This window comes from Suncus etruscus, chromosome 17 (genome assembly GCF_024139225.1).
Source record: "Suncus etruscus isolate mSunEtr1 chromosome 17, mSunEtr1.pri.cur, whole genome shotgun sequence".
Taxonomy (NCBI): Eukaryota; Metazoa; Chordata; class Mammalia; order Eulipotyphla; family Soricidae; genus Suncus; species Suncus etruscus.
This window is the reverse complement of record NC_064864.1, coordinates 51,824,103-51,845,750: the sequence shown is the minus strand read 5'-3', so window position 1 is coordinate 51,845,750 and position 21,648 is coordinate 51,824,103.

Sequence of the window (21,648 nt, the reverse complement as noted above, 5' to 3'; positions counted from 1 at the left end):
TTACAGCAGAGTTCAGTGGTTTCCCCTCTCTGGGCATGTAAGCTCACCTTCAGAGAAGGCTCCAGGAAAGGAGAGCCATCTGCAGAGGAGCCACACACAGGATGAAATCAGGCCGAAAATGGAGCACAGCACAGAATACAGGCAGATAGGGGTGCTGGCATCTGAGTTCCAGCAGAGTTCAGCGGCTTCCCCTTTTGGGGCTTGTAAAGTCAGTCATTTCTTACTCACTCACTTGCTCTCTGGGTAGCTTCAGAATGCAGTTTTTGGGGGGTTCTCTTCCCAGGGCTCTGAGGAGAACTTCAAGGATTCAGAAAAGACAGAGAGCACAGGACTGGGCTCCCTTGAGGTCCTCAGTTTTCTCAGAAGAAGCACAGCAGGGCAGAGACTCCGCAGGTGAAGCAATCAGTACTTTACCTGGCAATCCCCACAGTCAGCCATTTCTTACTCACTCTAGGAGTATCTCTTTGATGATGTCTTTGACAGTTGATTCTTCCTCTATATCTCCTACCTGGGTCTCTGGGACTCCAATAATTCTTATGTTGTTTCTGTTGAGTTTATCAAAGACTTTTATTTTCATATGTTCACATTCGTTGAGTACTTTTTCCATTTCCTGTTCGTTTGTCTTAAGGTTTTTTTTTTCAATTTCCTCTGTTGTATTGAGTTTTTCTGCATCATATCTTCAAGTACTCCGATTCTCTCCTCAGCTGATGATACCCTGTTGGCGACGCTATCCATTGAGGTTTACAGTTGAGCTACCATGTTTTTCAGATCTGTTATTTCACTTTAGAGTTTTCTGATTTCTGTCCTTGTGTTTTGTTCAGATCTATCTATGCTTTCTTTGAGTTCTTCAAATATCTTTCATATTGCTATTTTAAGTTCCTTATCCAAGAGGTTAATCAAATGGTTAGAATTTATTTGGTCATCCGAGCTTTCGTCTTTATTCTCTGTGCATGGTGTTTTCCTTAGAGGTTTCCCCATTGTCATCCTTCTAGTGTGGTTTTTCCTGTGTATTGTGGTGGGGATCATTGGTTAGAAAGAGTGCACGGCCATGAAGCAAAGTGAAGCAGTGCTCTTCTGCTGCCTCTAGTTGACAGTGCTAGACCTCTGAGGAAACATTCAGGGATTCAGAAACACAGGCAGACAGGCGTAGGAGAAGTTTCCCTTGAAGTCCTCAGAGTGAACAAAGGCACAGCAGGGCATAGACTCCACAGGCCAGAGAGTTCAGCTTATTGGACAGCGACCCCCTAGCCAGAATGTACTCACTGGGCAGCTTCAGAATGCAGTTATTTGTGGGGTGCACTCCCTAGGCCTCTGAAGAAACCTTCAGGGATTCAGAAACACAGGCAGCATGTTTTATGACATATTTAATTATGCAAATTATTTTAAACCAAATACTTAGAATGTTTCTATTCTTTATGTTTTCTATTCAGTTTTAAGGCACAGTTTCAGGGTTTTTTTTTACTTCCATCTCAGAATTGATTTCTAATCTTTTAGCTTTTCGAATGGCCACTTCTAGAAATTATTGAGGGACTTCTAGTGTTCTTCAAGGCCAGAGGTGGAAAAGGCTATCAAAGCTGGTGATTCTGGAACACACAGTATCAGACATTAACTGCTACAAGTAAAACACAGATTCTACTTCTTTTTTTTTTTTTTTTTTTTTTTTTTTGGTTTTTGGGCCACACCCTGTGACGCTCAGGGGTTACTCCTGGCTATGCGCTCAGAAGTTGCTCCTGGCTTCTTGGGGGACCATATGGGACGCCGGGGGATCGAACCGCGGTCCATCCTAGGCTAGCGCAGGCAAGGCAGGCACCTTACCTCCAGTGCCACCGCCCGGCCCCAGATTCTACTTCTTTAGACATGTATAAGGCCCTTATATTCTTTTGATATAATTGTAAATATGATCATGTTCTTTACTTTATTTCAGCTATTTTCTCTCTCTTTCTCACTCAATTTTTTTTACCTTATTTTTCTCTCTTTTTCTTCCAATTTTGAGCCTCATCCAGCAGTGCTTAGGTCTTTCTACTGGCTATTTGCTGTGCTCAGGAATCATTCCTAGTAGTATTTCAGCTATAATAAAAAGTACCAGGAATCAAACTCAAGTGGTCACTTGCAAGGCCTTATCCACTGAATTATCACTCTGACCTCATTTCTGCTTCTTAACTATATTGAGAAATAACATATATTTTTATAAATTGTTTTGCATCTGCTACTTTTCTATATTTATTTATTGTTTCCAATAGTTTCAATGGTGTAAGGTTTTCAATATATCTGTATATATACATATATAGTTATGTTATCCGAAATAGTCTCATTTTCTTTCTTTATGATGTGAACACTCATTTTTTGGCTTAATTCTTCTGCAGAGACTTCTAGGGATTTCTTGGGGAATTAGACCTCACACCCAGAAGCACTTAGGGTTTACTCCTTTCTCTGCACTCAAAAATAGCTCCCACAAGGCTCTGAGGACCATATGGAACTCTTGAGGTTAAACCTGGTTTGGTCCTGGGTCTGCCGTGTACAAAGCAAACACCCTACCCTCTGTGCATTCTCTCTAGCCAAGAACTTGTAGTTCTAAAATAGATATGGTCCTATTAAAACTAAGATTATTGGTCACCCTTATTTAGATTAAGATGTTAACTCATTAGCAAGGTGAAACTGTCCATGAAACAACAATTCACAATATGCTCTTTAAAAAATGTTGGGAAAAATTCTACTTTTCTCTTTTGTTCTTAAATCAAATACTCAAATGTTGTACTTTACTGAAAACAAAATCATAAAATGGATGATTATTATAGCAAATGCTATTATTACTATAGCATATTACACTAATATTAGGTCTTTGAAGATATTAATGACCTATAGACTTTTAGAAATTACCATATGTATATTTCTTAACCTGTATCATAGTACACCTCAGTAAAACAAGGGATAGTCTACACCAGGTTTTTCATGTGCCCTATCTATAGACAACTTGCTAAAGCATTTCTAATGCTGCATAAGACAGAATCAAAAGTAAATATTTCACCCCAAGCTAACACATTTTACTAAGATAAAGTCCAAATGGATTAAAGAATTTGATATCATACCTGAAACCATAAGGTATATAGAGCAAGATGTAGGTAAAACACTCAATGATGTTGAGACTAAAGCCATCTTTAAGGGGAAAACTGCACTCTCCAAACAAGTGGAAGCAGAGATAAACAGATGGGACTATATTAAGCTGAGAGGCTTCTGCACCTCAAAGGAAATAGTGCCCAGGATACAAGAGCTATTCATTGAGTGGGAGAAACTATTCACCCAATACCTATCAGATAATGGGGCTGATATTCAAAATATGTAAGGCACTGACAAAACTTTACAAGAAAAAACAACTAATCCAATAAAAATAGGGAGAAAAAGTGAACATACTTTGATAAAGAAAAAATACAAATGGCCAAAAGGCACATGAAAAAATGCTCTGCATCACTAATCATTAGGGAGATGCAAATCAAAACAACTATGAGGTACCGTCTCACGCCATAGAGATTGGTGCACATCATAAAGAATGAGAACAAGCAGTGCTGCCGAGGATGTGGAGAGAAACTCTTATTCACTGCTTGTGGGGATGCTGTCTAGTCTAACCTTTATGTAAAGCTATATGGAGATGCCTCCACAAACTGGAAATTGAGCTCCCATTCGAGCCAGCTATACCACTCCTAGGAATATATCCTAGGAACACAAAAATACAATACAAAAATCCCTTCCTCACACCTATAATCATTGCCATGCTATTTATAATAGCCAGACTCTGGAAACAACCAAGATGTCCTTCAACACATGAATGGCTAAAGAAACTGTGGTACATGTACACAATGGGATATATGCAGCCGTCAGGAGAGATAAAGTCAATTTTCCTATACATGGATGTACATGGAATCTATTATGCTGAATTAAATAAGTCAGAGGGAGAAAAATAGACACAAAATAGTCTCACTCATCTATGGGTTTTAAGAAAAATAAAAGACATTTTTGCAATAATCCTCAGAGACAAAGAGAGGAGGGCTGGAAGGAGCTCACAATATGAAGCTCACCACAAAGAGTGGTGAGTGCAGTTAGATAAATAACTACACTGAGATCTATCATAACAATTTTAATGAATGAAGGAAGTAGAAAGCCTGTCTAGAGTACTGGAGGGTAGGGTGGGGAGGAGGGAGATTTGGGACATTGGTGGTGGGAATGTTGTACTGGCAAAGGGTGGTGTTCTTTACATGACTGAAACTCAACTACAATCATATTTATAATCAAGGTGTTTAAATAAAGATTATAATAAAAAGTAAATGTTTCAAAATTCAAGGTTAAAGGAGCTAATTCTCCTTTCCTATTCATTATTGTTAAATTGAAGTTTCCTTAAACAAGAGTTCTTGCTAAATTCAAACCCATTTCCTAACATTAAATATATTACACAGATTTAGATTTTTTTAGACTTTTTATTTCTATTACTTTGAAGTAACTACCTAACAAATTATCTGTAAACAAATTTATATTTGGCTATAATGTTTAAAGTGAAGAGGGATGTGGGAATATATTAGTATAAAACTTATACCTCAATGTCTTTATCCAGTCATCTCATATTGGATACTTTGGTTGTTTATAGATTTTGGCTTTCTATGTGCATACATATAGTGGAATATTACTCAGACATAAGAAAAGATTAAAATCTTGCAATTTGTTGCTACATGTTCAATGATATTATTCTAAGTAAGAGGAAGAGATCAACACAGAATGACCTATCTCATATGTTGGATACAAAGAAACATAATAAAATATCAAATACCCAAAGACAAAGGAAACAAAGAACATGAGACCTGATATTCAGGAGAAAATATGTCAGTTGAGAGGAATGGCAGATAAAGAAGGGACAATATCTATGGTGGGAGGAAACATTCAACAGGGAGAAAGAAGTGGTGCTAAAAGATGGTAAAGTGTTATTCATGGCACCTATCAGCAATAATACAGTAAAATACAGTTCAAAAACATATATATATAAATTTATATGTAATATATAGCTATATTTATCATTAGTTACATATGTAAACATATAGATGAAAGCTCATCTCAGCAAAGCAGACTTGTAAATGGGAGGCAGATGAAGGAGGAGGTGAGGGCTTTGGTGGAGGAAAGTGAACACTGCTGAAGGGATTATTCTTGAAATATTATATGAGACTAAAAATAATAACAAAAGTGGTACACTAATATTTGCTGTAATTCAAAACTCTTCCTTAAAAGCACCATAGGTTAATAATTAGTTGCTAAATTTAGGCCATTCTGGATCAGACACTCAAATAATCTTATTACTATCAATTTTACTAGCATCTTCAATGTTTATAATAGCTTCATTATCTTGTGGGTTAATCATTATGACAATATGTTATGATAGATTTATATATAACTGTATATGTGTATAGATGATAGGTACATATACTATATAGTATGTAACTATATACATATATGTATAAACTTATATAGTTATTAATAGTTATATATAACATTCAGTTAATATTATATAGCAAAAACATTCAAGTTGTCTAAAGAGATATTTTCTTTTCCATCAAGTTTAATGAAAAATTTAGTTACCTTTTCTATCATTTTCTTACATAGTACTGGATTTTAAAAATTCCAGAAAAACATCAGAGCCTCTAATTGGTGTTCTGAGTACTCTTAAGTTTCATTTCAAGTGCTAATACCAAGAGGAAAATGGACACCATATGCTTAACTCAGCAACAGAGACTGAAAGTAGAAAAGGAGTTGAAGATAATATAGAAAAATAGAAGCAGAAAATTTGAATATAATTGTTCTCTTGTTTACTAAAGGAAAATTGAAATATTGACTATTAAATGGGATAAATTTGAGGTAAAAGAAGGTGACAAGAAGCCACCATGTATTTCAAATCTCTCAGTCTTATTCTTAGGGTTTATATTTTGTACATAATACCTAAAAGCTTGTATTCTGTAAATAAAAGCTGTATTTATCCTGTAAATCTAACCTAAACAAAACACACACCCTTGCTCCTAGGTGGGAATCTTACCTTTCTACTTCTCTTCTTGAGAAACACCTATCTTTTTCTAAACTTCTATTAGTTTTATATTCGATGCTATGATTGTTCAGGTTGAATAGTGTCATATATGTTTTCAGATATGTTGCTAGTGATCTCTGCAATCTTCTATTTCTTTATAGAACTATTATTCAGGAAGTCACTCACATCATCAATATCCTTTAACAGTGTTTGCTTTTGTGCTTCTGTGAGCATTCAAGCATCAAGAGAGGCCTACAGAGGTCATCAGAAATTCACTGATGCATTTTATCAAGTACCAGAGAGTCTTTGTAATAATGAAGCAGGATGAGGTATTTTGACTGCTCAATTAATCAAAGAACTAACAGAAAGCAAGCTGGGGTGATAGTAGAAATATGGACAGATATTTTGTTTAAATATCTAACAGAACTTTTTATTTTTATGATTATGGTACAAGATTTGGATTGAAATGATAGGCTTTTCAATGGATCAAATGACTATTAAATTTTCTCAAGGAAAGTTAAAGTCTTTATTTTTCCTACTCTTTGTCAACTGACCTAAGAAAAACTCAGATCTTCTGATTGGGTTAGTTTTCACAGATTACTCATGCCAAAGTCCTGAACACTATTATCTCAATGATTCTATTACATGTCCAGTGTTTTAACCCAATATAGTCTGTAATAAGAAGTCCATACCTTTGTGTTCTATGTAATGTTTCCTTGCTCATTATTTAAACTTAAATTCATAGAACACCTTCACTTTTTCACAATGTGAAGGGAGGGAAAGAGCATGTATAGGACAAAGCATAAAGGCCTGCCATATTTTAAAGGGAAATCTAAAGTATCATTTATTCATAGTGAGTTCAGAAATATCATTTTTACAGCAAAGAACACCTGCACATTTGAGCAAGATTTGTGCATGATCTGGTAGGCAGGTGTTCGAGAGATTTCCTATGACGATGTTCCAGAATCATCATCCTTCTTTTTGACTAAAGAAAGAAAAAAACATTCTGAAAGTCATTAAAAATGTATCATGTTTTATGTATCTAGTTTTATTTGGGATTATTACTAAGTGAAAAACAACAATTTTCAGAGCTCCAAAAAATTTCTATATATCTATAAATACATAGATGTATTTTCATGTATTTTCTATGATCTTCCTAAATTGAATCATATGCACACTGACATCAGATGTACAAATTATCACACATTGAAATTCCTTTAAGATTAAGCATTTCTCTTGAGTTTTCATTGCCTTACAAAATCTTGATGTGTCATGTTTTAACATTCAGAATTCTCTATATGCCCATGGAGACTGGGAGATAGAAAATTCTATCATTTTTGTTAATAACATTTCAAAGATATGGCTGCTCTACACTTGAGAAATGCATAAAACTGACAGAAACTTTTAAACAGCTTTATATCTCAAAAGGAAAGACTTAAGAATTTATACAAAGGTTTTCTAATGAAAGTATAAGTAAGTAGAAGTCAGACATTTAGAATTAGAAACTCAAGCAACTTGAGGGAAACATGAAAGCACTCCTGGTTAGATATGACAGGCTTGGCTGACAGAACTCACTACTTGAAATGTCCCCCATCCTTCAGCAAACAAAGTTAGGTAGCTCTCCTAGTTGGTCAGACTCAGTTTAAAGTCAGAAAAGGCTACTAGAGGCTTATTTTAAGACTGGCATATTGTCATTTCTACTTTTTTCTATTGACCAGGTTTCAATAGGATTAATATAATGGGATCCAAAAGTGTAACTAATATAACCTTCTATGTGTAATAAGAAAAGTATGAAGATATGTTAAGCACCTTTAAAAATGTGTAAAATATAGAGCATTTTGGCAATCTGTGAGTCACAGTGGTTTGTTTTTAAAAATTTACACATACTTCAATTCATATTACCAAATTCATATTACCAAATACATATTACAAAATCTTCTGTATACCAAGAATAATTGCTCTATTCATTTGGAAGATGTTTTCTTTTGAGAGAAACATCCAGAATTTTCACATAACCACAGACCTAAGAACAAATATTGCTCTTTATAATATAATTTATCTCAGGCTTATTAGTGTAAATTCCATTAATAAGGAACAACATATTTCTAGTGAACATGCCCAATATATATTTTTCATTCAATACCACTTCACTATGGATAAACCATGCTATATTCTTAGACCCTATATATTTTGCTTTATTTCACTGCTTTTTAAATTAATAATCATGCATAATGTGCTTCAAGTATATATATAAATATCTTCCTATTTCCTATTGACTTATACCCTAAATTAGATGATAGACACCAATGTTTAATTATTATTGAGACACACAGTTTAACTTGATATATAAAAACAATGTTTTAATCTATTCACAGAGTAGGAATGTACAGATAATGAAGGAATGCTCTTGATAAGTTTACTGGAATGAGAATAAAGTAATGATTTTCCAGCATGGTCATTCAGTTAGTAAAATATCTAACAGCATTTTTAGATCAAGGATATGAATTATAAATCAGATGCTAGAAAAGAAAGGATCATACTTAAAGTATTTACTTGAGAATAATTCTACAGAATCAATGAGTATAGCCTTCCCAAGCAGTATCATTTGAACTCATTTTCTTCTAATTTTTATTGAAGGAAAATTTGGTAGCATTACTTATACAGAGAAAAACATTGATAAGCAAAAGTCAAAAGAGAAAAGCACTTAATGTGTTACTATTTGTTCCAAACAAGCGTTGTTACATTTGTCTTATTTTTTTATTTTGATTTTTTTATTTTGGCCACACCTGGTGACTCTCAGAGTTACTCCTGGCTATCTGCTCAGAAATCACTCCTGGCTTGGGAGATCATATGGGACGCCAGGGATTGAACCCCGGCCTGTCCTGTGTCAGCCGCGTGCAAAACTAACACTACTGCTGCGCCACAGATTTGTCCCCTACGTTTGTTTTATTTAGGGACATTTAAATGTGTTGGAAGCTGAGAAGAGATGCATTTTTCAATAACCAAAGATCATTTAACTTTCACTCTTAGTTGACTATTTCTTTTAGAGAAATAATTTTACATACTGATGCTTTTCAAAAGAATTGCTATCTCCTGTTTTTCTCTCCCTTCTCCCTTCCCTATCCATTTTATGCAATTATTACTTTGCTCCTTTACATCCTAATCATTTTTTAATTAAAACTTTAGGACTAAGATAAATCTGAGTTTGGAATGTGGATTATTATTTATCATTTTTATTACATCCTGTACTCAATATAAACAAGGGTCTTAGCTCTTATAAGAACATGAGCAATCTTCGTAGTAAAAGGCCCTTATTAACACTCATACTGTTCAGTATTTCTTATCAAAGAAATGTTTCAAAATATTATAGGAAGAGATTAACTAATTAGAGATTAACTAATTAGAATGAGTTCCCTCTGAATGACCACTCTATTCTCTAGTGTCCTTGGGAGAGAAAAGATGTCCAGAAAAAAACCTATTGCTACTATTTTTTTTTAAAGAATAGAGCATTTTCTTTTATGTAGACCCATTTATCTTTGCTTATATATATTTGGTCAATGACACTATATGTTATATAGTATTCTACCTATATTTTATACAATAAAATATACTTTATTCTATAAAATTCATATCTGATATTGAGCTATTTAGTATGTTGTGATTTGACATTTGTGCATGATGTAGGAAAAAGGTATGCATGTATATTTTTAAAAATGATCAACCAATTATCCCATAATTAAAATTTCCTTGCTCTACATCATACCTTTAGCTAGTTAATCAAATATTACTTGTCCATATTCTTGAAACTTCTTCACTGAAGAAGAAACAAGGACCTTCAGAATAAGAAACTAACCCAAACTAAACTAACAGTACCACCATCTCACAGAATATTTGCCCACAACTCATCCAATAAAATAGTAATAGCTAAGATATATAGAATGATAGTAGAATTTTACAAGAGATAAAAAAGCAATCTCATCAATAATAGAGTGTGTGTGAGAAATGAATTGAAATTCTTCAACAAAGACTTACATATGCTGAAAAGTATGTTCTATATTATAAAGGTGTACTATAGTATGTATTATCAGGAAAATGCAAAGCAAAAGATAGTAATATATCATCTCATGACTGGCACATTTCACAGGGAATAAAAGCCACCAGTGTTGGCATAGATGTGAGAGAAAAGGAAACTTTAATTGATGCTGATGAGAGTGTTGACTGGTACAGCATTTTCATAAAATTTAATAATAATTTTAAAAACATTAGGAAGTAAGCTTCCATATGACCTAGTATATAGCCTGTATTTTAAAGGGCAAAACGTATACATCAAAGATCTTTGAACTATGATCATTGAAACATTACTCAGAGCAGCTAAAATACAGAAGCAATTTAAATTTCAAAAGCAAATGGATAGGTGAAGGAACTATAGTACAAAACACAATTACTTGTTTATAAGAAAACACAAAATAATGCAGTTTGCCATGTAAATTGATCTGGACAGTATCATGAATAAAGTTAGAAATAAAGAGACATAAAGAGAATGATTTCTTTATATCTGGAATATAAAGAACAAAGCAGAGAGGTAACAAATACCCAACACACCAGTAATTGAGAACTAGTCTCTATTAAAAAGTTTAAAGATGGGTGTGTGTTTGTGGGGGTGACATTAGAATGGGAGTAAAAACTAAGACAATTTGGAGGGAAGTAGGGAAGTCAACACTGGGTGAGGTAGAACTGGATTTTATTATGTGTGAGGCTCTATCACTTATAATGCTATAAGCTACAGTAACTAAAATAATAAAATTTAAAATTTAAAAATTTTGGGCCAGAGCTATAGCACAGTGGTAGGGCATTTGCCTTGCACACTGCCTATCCAGGATGGACCATGGTGGTAAGATCCCAGGCATCACATATGGTACCCCTAGCCACGAGCGATTTCTGAGCACATAGCAAGGAGTAATCCCTGAGCATCACCGAGTGTGGCCAAAATCAAACAAAAAATAATGTGAATTCTAATAAAGTTTTATATTTAATATTAATGTATCTTACCAAACAAATTTTGGGGTCCGGAGAGATAATACAGTAGTAGGGCATTTGCCTTACATGCAGCCAATCCTACAGACCTGGGTTCGATTCCTGGCATTCCATATAATCCCTAAACCTGCCAGGGGCTATTTCTGAGCACAGATTCAAAAATAATCCCTGAGTGCCTTCAGGTGTGGCTTCAAAAACAAAAACAGAACAAACAAGCAAACAAAAACAGGGCCAGAACAGTGACACAGAGCAGTAGGAGTTTGCATACACCTTGAAAAATTTAGATAAGGCTGTGGTAAGAAAGCCAAAAGTCACCAAAAACTATAAACAAAACCCTTTTGATAAAGTATATTGACAGAATATTAGAGGTAAAGTGGGTGGAATAGAAATTAAATATTTTTAAGTCTAGAAAAGATAGGTAATTCTTAAGTTAAAAAATCTTTAATTTGTTCTCCAAAGATTACCTTTCATTATGGAAATAAAGACATGTATTTGAGACTAAATTATAGACTAGATTTATTCTAAAAAAAGACTTTATTCAAAAGAGACTAGATTTATTCTTCCAATCATGTACTGGTAGCTAAAGAATAGAGATAGGAAAGGGGATTGTGTAGGCGGGGTCAAAGAATGAATGAATAAACAAAAAGTAGTCAAGACACGGTGAAGTTAGGAAAGTATTTTTTAATACTTGCACGGTTCAATAACCTGAAGGACACGTGTGATTAGTTTTAAATAAGCTCCAACAGTATATAAGAAATAAGAATATAAACCTGTAACACTAGGTGGCAGTTTTTAGCGTGGGAACTGGAGTGCATGACAGCTAATAGATGGATTGTATCATTACAGAATCAGTCATATTTTCCTCAGGTTTGGGGAATTACTTAGACTAATGTTGGTTTTCTTGTTAATGATGAAACATTATCTCTGTTTTTAATATGTTGGTAGTACTATCTCCTACCCATTATCTTTTCTGCTTCTCTTAATTAATGCACCAGATCATTTAAGGAAAAAAAAAAAAGAATATATTGGGGACTGGAGCAATTGCCCATCAAGTCCTCTGAACCCACCAGGAGTAGTTCCTGAGAACAGAACCAAGAACCTATAAACACTGTTGAGTGTACCCCCAAAATAAAAACAGTTCATAAGTGGGCCATGTGTCCCAGTTTGATGAGTGCTAATTGTGTCTAGAAAATAAAGGAGAGGACATTGTCTTTGACGATGCATGAATTGGGAGAAAAGAGACAAATTTGGGCTGGATGATCTATTTACAATCTATAAAAGGCACATCAACAGTTTTATTGTTCTCCCCAAGACTCATCTTCTACACTCTGGGAAGATTCTCAAGCAGTACTTGGGGAATCTGAGGTCCCTTTGATGAGACTAAAGTCATCTGGATGAAAAGGTTCAGACTCTGATGTGGTGCTAGCACACTAGGAACCACTGGGACAAGCCCATGTGTTGCTCACGAACTACGTTATGGGGGAACTTAAACTTAGATCCCTGTGCAAGGCACATATTTCTGAACCCATTGTCCTAGTTTACTGATATTAAATGTGAGTGAATATATTACTTGTAGACTTATGAAAACTGGAATACAAAGGGTTTTTGGCATTCATTACTATAAGATTTTATGAGAAAGACATAAAAAGAAGAACCCAGGATCAAATTCAAGACACTATGAAAGAACAAGAAATAGTATTCAAAACATCATAGAAAGATTTTTGTATTAGAAAACAGGGAGCCTCATCTAAAAATCCAACCAATCATTTTATGTACCAAATGTTAATGTTGTATAAGCCATGTTAACTAGTAAGATTGCAGATTGTTTACCTACAAATGAAAATAATCGTTTTTGGAAGGATTATTTACCTAGAGAAAACTGTTTTACAACCAAGAGTAATGGGAGTCTATGTGGCTATATCTTGCTCCATTTGATTTGACCTGCAAAACTATAATAATAATAAGTATTCTGGTAAAGATTATAAATTTATCATCAGAATATGAAGAAATGTCTGGTGTTTTAAGCAAGATTTGAAGAATATCTTTTATTTTATATAAAATCTATGTTTATAGTACAGTGAGGAGGGCATTTGCCTTGCAAGAGGCCAACAGGTTTCAATCTTCAGCATTCCACGTGGTCTCCCAAACTACCAGAAGTGACTTCTGAGCACAGAGCCAGGAGATCTGGAGAACAAAACAAAATTTATTGTTTTGTAACCCCTGAGAGCCACTGTGTGTGACCCCAATAATAAAATAAAATAAAATGTTAGGCTTTGGGGAAAAATGAAGTGTTCAGAGTCAAACTGTTAAATTTCTTATAATAAAGACAAGACAAGCATTATCAAACACAACTTATAAAGTAATTTAAACAAAAATATTTATTTCCATCAGTTTTTTTTACTAACTATTCACAGCAAGATCTCCAGAAAGCTTCAATTCTAGAAAATGTTAAGTTTCAGAATATGCCTGAGAACAGACACCAAGTCAGCTGCTTGCCTTGTGCACAGCCAACCCAGGTTTCATCCATAGTATGAAATTTTCTGAGCACCAGTAGGATTAGTTCCTGAGCACAAAGCAGAAGAAAACACTGAGCATTAGTAAGTATGCCTTCCTCCTCAAAAAATCTTGGTACTTTTTAGGTACTTTAGACAGAATTTTTTCACTTATCAAAATCTGTTTTTCTTTTCTCACTGTTTCCATTTACCAGTTCTCTTTCCCTGTCTTCATCTTTCAGAAGTCATGTAATGATAGAAAATAGCATTCCTAAACTCTAAAATGTTTACATTGTAACTTCACATGTACAGTATGTTTTATCTAGATCATTTCCAAGAGAGAAAGTAATAGTTTGCAAATAGATCAGTCACAAAATGACCAAAGACATCATTATCAGTCACTACAGCATGTGAATAAAGCAAATGTTGTCTTAACAGATGGAGGCCATATTACCCCCCCCACGTGGTCCAATACTTTATGAAGAAAATTCAATGAGTGGGATTTTTTTCTCAGAATGTGGATTTATTGTAATTATTAATGGGAGAAAGAAGGGTAGAAGAGAAAGAAATTCTTAATTGAACAATCAGAAGGAGCAAATGGACTGCTTTCATCTGCAAGTCACAAGGACAGAGAAGTATTTTGCTATTACATTTCTACATTTTCCTTTTTGTTATTGGCTTTGGGATACACCTACCTGTGCTTAGGACTCACTCCTGCCTCTGTAATAAGGGATCACTCAGGTGGGCTTTGGGAACTATTTGTGGTGATAGAATCAAACCTAGGTCTGTCACAAACAAGAAAATTATCTTACCCAGTATACAATCACTTTGGCTCCTATATTTTATTTTCCCATCAAAATACACTGTTTTAAAATTTATCCTAATCATTTCATGGAGAAATAAGAAAGAGAAGTTGCTCTTCATATGCTGTTCAAATAAAGGGCCATAGATATCAAGGGAGATGCACCAACATTCATTCTTATAAAAGTAAACTTGTCTGACTTTGACAACTGTGACTGAGCAGATCTTCTGGAACCATACTAAAAAACTATTCTAGGCTTTGTCCTGGAATTTAAGTAAAATCTAAAACCACTAAATACAGAAGATTGATTACAACAGTGATGGAACAGAACTTCTAGAACCATAAAGACTCTCCCCTAGCCTTCGTCCTATGACCTATGCAAATACCAATATCTCTAGCTATAGAGTTCTGATGTTATCATCCACAACTGAGCAGAAAATTACCTGGCATCATAAAAAGACCTTGGGGTGTGAAAATGAGTATGTATGAAGCCTGTAGTTGTTCCCGTGGCAGTATGCTTCAAGGGCAAAGAAACCCTGTATTTCTTAGGCCAAGGGAATTCCCTTTCTAATTTTCCCAATACTTACTGTGCCTTTGAAAAAAAAAAGAAGAAAAGAAACAAACTTTTTTAAGTAGTTGCTGGTTTGGGTTTTTTAATTGATTTTTGTTATTGTTATTCTTATTGTTTTGTCTTGTTTTTTATTTTTTTTAGTTTTTTATTTCCTTTATTTCTTTGGCCACAATAAAAATTTAAAAATTTGAATAAATAAATGTAATATTAAACAGATTAAAAGCAATCTACAATGCTACTGAAAAAAAGTAAACCTAATTGTTTCTATGGATTGGTCTTTATTTAATTCCAAGTTAAATATTATTACAATTATTTATAATTAATTGGTTTGTTGTCAGACTTGTCCCTGAGAAACCATTATTTATTATTTTGTAAGCCAAAAACAATAAAAGTATTTTCTTTCTACCTTAGTTTTAATCTAATAATCATTTAATTAAAGGTTGATCAACCTTCTTATAAGTAAAAGAATAAATTTCCCAGTGTGCTCCTACTCATAAAACATGGCTTTCAGGTAAAATCCCATGTCATTTTCCCTTTACATTCCAAGTTGCTCGATTAAATTATTTTTATAGAAGTATTTATATGACATTAAAATCTTTATTATATTAGTTTATAACATATATAAATTCTCCAAGTAGCCAATTTTTAGGATCTGTAAATCACCACTAGGCTAATAAAGAATGACAGAGAATGAGCTTCGATAAAGTAATAGAAAATATCAGTTTATCTGTGTTCTTTACCTGGCCATTTTCACCAATCTATGCCCCTCCTTCCTCAGGTCTATTTCTCTCTTAACTGTAATTCAGAATTATGTTTTCAGAGCATTATAAAATTGATTATGTCAGTGGCATTGGAGTAAATTCATGCAATTTAGAATGTGCATTGAATATAATTCTGAAGATATGTCAAGACTTAATTCAGAAATAATGCCTAGGTTGATAGTATTGACTCTTCTAGGCTAAAAGAAAGGAATATCAAGATGTTTCCCCATTTTGTACACACTGTTCTCTTTATCACACGGAGTGTGAAGTCTGGGAAAGATGTTTTATTTCTCACTTGCAAATAAATCATTTAGATTCTTATTGATACTCAACATATAAAATAATGTTTAACACCCTTCCCTTCCCCATCTTTTTCTCCCTGGCATCCTGCCCTAATAACTTTACAAGATAGTTACTATCATTTTTGCACATCAGGAATCTAAGGCACTCATAAAATTCCCATTATCACATAGATTGGGAATGTAGGAGCTGGAAATCTAGGTTAAACAATGAGTTCACTATTCTTCATATCCATGTTGTTTGGGTGCTTTATGTAGCAAATTAATACCAAAACAAGTATATAGGACAGTTACGTAGAGACTCTTATTAGTGCTTGGTGTGTTCATGACTTCACAGTTAATGCTAATGACATTTCCCCTTTTCCTTCCATAGAAACCCTAGGAGATAGATTCAAACATTCTTTTATATGCACATTTAGAGTAAGAAGATATCCAAGAATATATGAGCTATTTAAGTTTGAAGAGAAAGGAACATTAGATATATGAAGGCAAGCATAGTTTAGTATGCTTAATTTGTCAAAGTTTCATATATCAATAAAAAGTTAAAAATGTCATATATCAATAGAAAGTTAAAGGAACATGTTAAAATATTTGTGTTTATTTTAGAATGTCATATTTTTGTATAATAATTGTCTGAGATCATAAAAATGCACTCATTGCAGGTAAATAATTTATGGAGTTATTCATATTTCTAATTCATGGCATAACTCATTCTTCATTTCTTATCTTTTATTTCAAAGGACAACAAATTAATAAAATCTACAGTGAATGCTTCCATCATCAAATTCACACTCCTTTGGGTAATTTGAGTCTAAAGAATCTGTTCTCTAAAGAATCTGTAAATCTTGATCTCCCCTTACAACTCATTGCCTAGGCAACATAAAGAGATGGAGAATGATTCACAAAGTTGACAACCAACCGTATAAACAAGCCTTTGGATTGTTACCAGCACATCTTGGTAATAAAGCCCAAATTCTGCACAAAATCTAACTGCATGTGTATGTGCTCACCTTCACAGCCCTCTGCTTGGAAAAGGCTACAACTCGGAATTTGAACACTGTAAGATTTCAACTTGTTATTACAGATATACTTCCCCAGAGTGGGCATTAGAAAAAGAATCATCAGGTAGGCAAAAAAATAAGGGCATTTTCTGAAATAATTTTATAGAGCTATAAAGGTTTATTTATAAGAACCGAAAGAAACTGTGAGCTAGAGAAATAATATTGCAGGAGGGCACTTGTCTTGCACACAACTGACCTCGGTTCAAACCCCAGCACCGCATATGGTCATCTAAGCCCTGCGAGAAATGATCCTTAAGCACAGAGCTAGAAGTAAGCCCTAAACAAGGCCAGAAATGATCAACACACCCACCTACAAAAGGAAATTAATTATTGTGTCAGCGTGTCATGTGAACCACTGGAACAATAGCTCTGTTACTCCCAACCCTGGATAAAATGGAGATGTCCTCCTGAAATCTGTAAACAAACAAGGATTCTTACCAATGCAGACAATTAGGATCAAATCTTAATTTGATTATTGACCATCGTCATGACCCACCTCCAGGTATTTTGAAGACCTTTCTTCATCTGAGACGCAGAGATCATGAGAGCCTAGTTTGTTGTACTGACTAATTGGAAAATTCCCACACTAAGATAAACATATCAAAGTAGTTTAGGAACAACAGTTAGCTCCACAACTTAATAAACAAATCTAAGGGAGAAAGATGACCCATTTTTGTTGAATTCTACTGAATGATAAAATGATATTTCTGGGTAGGTGTATATGTTCAAGGGTGTGTGTGTATTATATGTATGTTGAATAAAATTTCTCACAACTTCAATGTTTCTCTGCCAGCAATCCATCTAAATACATCTAATTATTAAATATTTCCAAAAGTCACCTTTTTTTAATTTTTGAGTTTGGAGCCACACCCAGTGATGCTTAGAGGTTACTTCTGGCTCTGCACTCAGAAATCAATCCTGACAGGCTCTGGGAACCATGTGGATTGCTGGGAATTGAACCGGCTCTGTCCTGGGTAGGCCTCATGCAAGGCAAATGCCCTACCACTGTGCAATAGCTCATGCCACAAGTAACCCGCTTTTTTTTCACTCCTTTCCTTAAGCAGAACTATTCATTATCCTTTCTCTGTTCATATAAGGCAGGCTTGGTAGGTTGCAATCCTGTTTTATAGGATAAGTAAATATCTCAGGTCTGGCCAATGATAACAATGTTCCTCTTTCTCTAATGATGATTGACCAGGAAAACCTATAAAGAGTATCTCTACATAAGCTGGAGAGAAAGCATAGTGGTAGGACTTTTGTCTTGCAAGCCGCTGACCCAGGATCAAGGAAGATTCGAATCCCTTCTTTCCCTCCTGCCAGCCAGGAGATATTTCCCAGAAGAGATTCAGGAGTAACCCCTGAGCTGTATCTCTACAAAATATATCTAGCGCTGGAACAAAAAGAAGAAAATAAAAACAATAATAGTGCCATGTTTTGAGACCAGGGAACCAGTGCTATGGAAAACATTTCTTCAAAGCAAAAAATTACTTAAAGGATTATTTTACTCAAACTAACATCAGAGAGTCGAATATTTATTTTCACAGAGAAAAGACATTGGTCAGAGGTTACCAGAAAAAGAACACATATTTACTGACCTTTAAAAGTAAACACAATAACACCACTAAATTAATATGAATAAAAATTGAGGGTTTGTCAATGGGATAACATTTAAAAAGACATTAAGCCACATGCTATTTGGTGGGTCAAGTTCATGTAGAGTACTTTAGTTGTTGTCACTATTATCTATCACATACATATTTATATAAATATATACATATTCATATCTAAATGTAACATATTGCTCCTAACTACGAAAGTAAACTATCTTAAAAACTCCCATTAATTATACTTATTTAAATAATGAGTATTATTTCCAATAATAGGCTACTTAGAACGGAAATCTACTTATATTAATAAGATATATTTATTATATCATGTATAATATAACCTATTTATATACATTTATATATTATTTATAAATAAATGTATGAATTATATAAGAATATATTAATAATATAAATAATAAATAAGTATAAAGAATATGAACAAAATAGTAAAAGAGAAATAAAACAGTATTTTTTTATCAGCAGAATATTTCTAATGTCCTGTTTAGAGAAAAGGAGGCTATTATGCTTTATAAAAAAACATGCTTTAACTGCCTCCTCTTGCATTATGTAAGACTTTCCTTTCCATCACGCCTTTATTTAATATGTTGCTTTTTACTAGAAAATTCTACTATATTTTTTCATTGAAGCCTAACCTACAGTGTCATTCTTGCTTTCCACTATTTCCAAAAGGTCCAATAGATTTATAGAATTGTATACAAATTAATTTTAATTCAATAAGTTATTTTTAATAAGCCATTTTTAATCTGAAGATATGAAAATAAATTATTTTATTACTCAAGATGCTCATACATGTGTAATTACCAAGAGATAGTTTTCTTTGTTTCTTTTTTTCTCTGCTTTTATGTATATGTACAGAAAGTCATAGAGAATATATGTAGAACATGAGGAAATACTAATTGAATTTTATTTTCATTTTAGGACTTGAGAGAAATATTAAAATAATTGCTATTCAAAGTGATAGAACAGTTTGGGAGAAATTGTCAGGTTCTGTCTCTACTGTAGGATACTTGTATAGGAATAAATTGGATTCATTATAAGAATCAAAATGTTCAAAGGCTGTGTCTTCCAACTACAGGGTAAGCAAATTCTTAGAGATGAATTACTAAAGTGAGGCTTAATTTCAAAATGTAAGAGAATACAAAAGTTTAGATGATACCACCCACAATGTAAACAAATGATGATATATTAAAAAGATAACTAACTGTCCTATCTAATAATTATGCAGATGATAAGTAATACATAAAGAGTAAAATAACTTTACTTTCAATGAAATAAACTATTAAAGTTAAATTTCTAACTTAGCACTGTAGTAGAACATTCTGAGTCAGAATGCATAAACCAGATTGATTCACCTTAGTTTTAGCCATCTAGTTTATTGATACATTAAAAGATATTAGATGTTTTCTGGTGATAGTTAATTGTTTAATTAATTATTTTGAGAAATAATATTTAAGAATGTAATATAGATGAATTCAAGTGGTAATGTTCAGGTACTCTCCAACTACAAGGTTTAAGATTGGGAAAGTGATTTTGTTTCTCTGTGACTCTATCACTTCATATAGAAAATGAAACAAACTTTCCCAAACAAATTTAGGTTTTATTTAGGATTTAGGAATACAAAACCTTGGTCACCCCTTCCTTGACCTTCCTATAAGTCATTTTTCTCTATGTATTAATCCTGATACAATGTTTTTCACATTACCCTGATAAAATAAACAATATTTTAGACAACTTTAGACCACAGAGTAGGCTTCCAATTAATATGCTTAAGTTGAAAGATAAAGGAGACAAATATAATATAAATATATGAATATATATTGATTTACTTATACACTTTCTCAACAAAGGAATCTTTGTAGAAAATTGTCCTAAATATACCAGAAATTATGACTTATAACTTGTAGGAGCAAATTAATTTTTACTTCAACTTTCCTTTTTCACAACAACTTTTATTTTGTTATATTTTTCCCTTGGATCTATCAATATACATTGAAAAGCATCCTTTATAATTCTTCAAGTCTATAGTGATTGAGAAAATCTAACAATATTAAACAATTGGATAAATAAATATATACTATTTGATATATATATATACATTAAACAAATTGGCAATAACTGTCCTGCTTTAAAGGCAATATAAGTGTTTTCACCTCATTTTCCTCTTAATTGTGCATATATTGCATATATGTGCAAATATTGTAGAAAACATAATGTAAGTGGAGAAAATTATTTACTTCTCAGTTTTCATTGCATATATCTGAAGTTTTATAGGACTGTGTGTAAGACTGTAGATAAATTTATAAGATTACAAAACTTTTAAGTTTCTATGATAATACCAAGAAATAAAATTTCAATTAACTCTCCCAATTAAAAAATACTATATATGCTAACATAAACCTAGATGTACTGTAGCTAACTTTTTTTTAGTATTTTTTGTGAGATATTTACATTTGCCAAAAACAAACTCAAGATTGAGAACCTCCATAATACCTAGAGCAGGGGTCCTCAAACATTCTAAATAACTGTCCAAACTCTCCCTCAGACAGTTGGAGGGCCAGACTATAGTTAAAAAAAATGGCTATGAACAATTCCTTGGCACACTATCCATATCTTGTTTTGAATTTTTAAAAAAAGGAACAAATACAATAATTTAAAATAAAGATCAAGAAAAATTAAATCAACAAATTTTTCAGTATTTCAAAGAGAACTATGAGCCTTCTTTTGGCTAATGAGATGGTCAATTCTGGTTCCATATTTGTCACTGCTAGTTGTAACAATGATGCAAGTGTGCATCAATTAATATAACTAGATAGAGATTTAACACATTTCTGGAAAAAGTCTGTTCACATATAAGTGCTGCCAAAGATAGTGTTATTTTGAGTGCCTGGGTCATGAGGTTAGGTCCGAGGAAAGTGTTGCTTAAAAATTAGGTCTGAGAGAAGTGAAGA